This window comes from Mandrillus leucophaeus, unplaced genomic scaffold (genome assembly GCF_000951045.1).
Source record: "Mandrillus leucophaeus isolate KB7577 unplaced genomic scaffold, Mleu.le_1.0 Scaffold59, whole genome shotgun sequence".
Classification (NCBI taxonomy): Eukaryota; Metazoa; Chordata; class Mammalia; order Primates; family Cercopithecidae; genus Mandrillus; species Mandrillus leucophaeus.
In genome coordinates this window covers 5,258,936-5,261,256 of record NW_012106363.1, presented here as the reverse complement: position 1 = coordinate 5,261,256, position 2,321 = coordinate 5,258,936, and positions in this window count along the sequence as shown.

Below are 2,321 nucleotides of genomic sequence, written 5' to 3'. Positions count from 1 at the left end.
TATTATATAATAAATAATTATATATAACACATATACATATATAATATATGTGTATTTTATACATGTATTATGTATACACATACATTATATAGATGTGTGTATATATAGTATATAAAAATAGTTTTTATATATACATATATAATTTCTCTTGAGACTTCCCTTTTTGGTCCATGAAGTACATAGAAGTGTGTTGTTTAGTTTCCAAGCATTTGGAAATTTTTCTGTTATCTTTTTGTTATTGATTTCTAGTTTGATTCCATTGTGGTCAGAGAACACACTTGGTATTAATTCAGTTGTTTTTCATTGGTTTATTTTATGGCCCAGGATATGGTCTATTTTGAAATGTGTTACCTGAGTAGTCAAAAAGAATGAACATTTTGCTGTTGTTGGGTGGAGTGTTCTATAAATATTCTATTAGATCCTGTTGGTTGATGGTTTTGTTGAACTCTTCTATATCCTTGTTGATTTTCTGTCTAGCTGTCCTATCAACTATTAAGAGAGGAGGATTGAAGTCTTCAGCCACAGTTGCAGATTTTTCTATCTCTCCTTTCAGTTCTATCAGTTTTGGCTTCATATGGATTGCAGTTCTGTTGTTTGGTGCATACACATTTAGGATGATTTGTTTTCTCGCTTCTCTTATATCATTGTACAGTGTCTCTGTCTCTACAAAAGTTTCTTTGCTTGAAGCCCACTTTATCTGACATATATACACATACACGATATATATATATATATATATATAGCCACTCCTGCTTTCTTTTGTTTCTTGTTTACATAACATCTTTTTTCATCTTTTTACTTCCAATCTACCTTTATTGCTATACTTACAATGACTTTCTTATGCACCACATCTAGTTAGGTCATGTTTTTTAATCCACTCTACCAGTCTCTATCTTTTAATTAGATATCAATCTTTTAATTGCATTTAGACCATTTACATTCAATATAACTATTGATATGTTAGGGAATAAGCCTACTGTTTTATTTTTTTGTTTTATGTTTGTTTTCTCCCTTTTTTTTTTTTTTTTTTTTTGTCCTGAGACGGACTCTCACCCTGGCTGCCCAGGCTGGAATGCAGTGGCATGATCTCGGCTCACTGCAACCTCTGCCTCCCGGGTTCAAGTGATTCTCGTGCCTCAGCCTCCTGAGTAGCTGGGATTACAGGCAGCTGCCACCATGCCTGGCTAGTTTTTGTATTTTAAGTAGAGACATGGTTTCATTGTTGGCCAGGCTGGTCTTGAACTTCTGTCCTCAAGTGATCCACCTGCCTCAGCCTCCCAAAGTGCTGGGATTACAGACAGGAGCCACCGTGCCCAGTCCACTTTTAATTTTTCTATTTTCTTCTCCCTACCTTCCTGTGGGCTACTTGAACATTTTCTTTAGAATCTTTTTTTTATTTATCTGTAGTATTTGGGGGTATTTCTTTACATATACCTTTTTTTTTTTTGAGATGGGGGTCTCACTCTGTCACCCAAGCTGGAGTGCTGTGGCACCATCTCAGTTCACTGCAGCCTCTGCCTCCTGGGTTCAAGTGACTCTAATGCCTCAGCCACCCAAGTAGCTGGGATTACAGGCAGGCACCACCACGACAAGCTAATTTTTGTATTTTTAGTAGAGATGTTAGCCAGGCTGGTCTCGAATTATAGGCCTCACATGATCCACCCGCCTTGGCTTCTCAAAGTACTGGGATTACAGATGTGAGCCACCAAACCTGGCCTACATGTAACTTTTTAAGTGACTTATCTAGGTATTACACTGTACGTACCTGGCTTAATACAGTGTACTGATTTTACCAGTTAAAGTGAAATATAGAAACCTTACCTCCCAAGCTGGACATGGTGACTCACTCCTGTGATTCTAGCACTTTGGGAGGCCCAGATGGAAGGATCCTTTGGACCTAGAGTTCAAGATTAGCCTGGGCAACATAGTGAGACCTTGTCTGTAAAAAAGGTTAAAAATTAGCTGGGTGTGGTGGTGTGCCTGTAGTCCCAGTTACTCGGGAGGCTGAGATGGGAGGATCAGTTAAGTCTAGGAAGTCGAGACTGCAGTGAGCCATTATCATGCCACTACACTACAGCCTGGGCAACAGAGTGAGACCCTGTCTCAAAAAGAAAAAAAAAAGAAATCTTACTTCTCTTTACATCCCTTTGCCCACCTTCATTTATGATATGATTGCCTTAAATATTTCCTCTGCATATTTTTAGAACCACAACAGACTGTATTGTAATTTTTGCTTCAACTATCAAAAATAATTTAGAAAACTCAAGAAGAGGCCAGGTGCAGTGGCTCATGCTTGTAATCCCGGCATTTTGGAAGGCCGG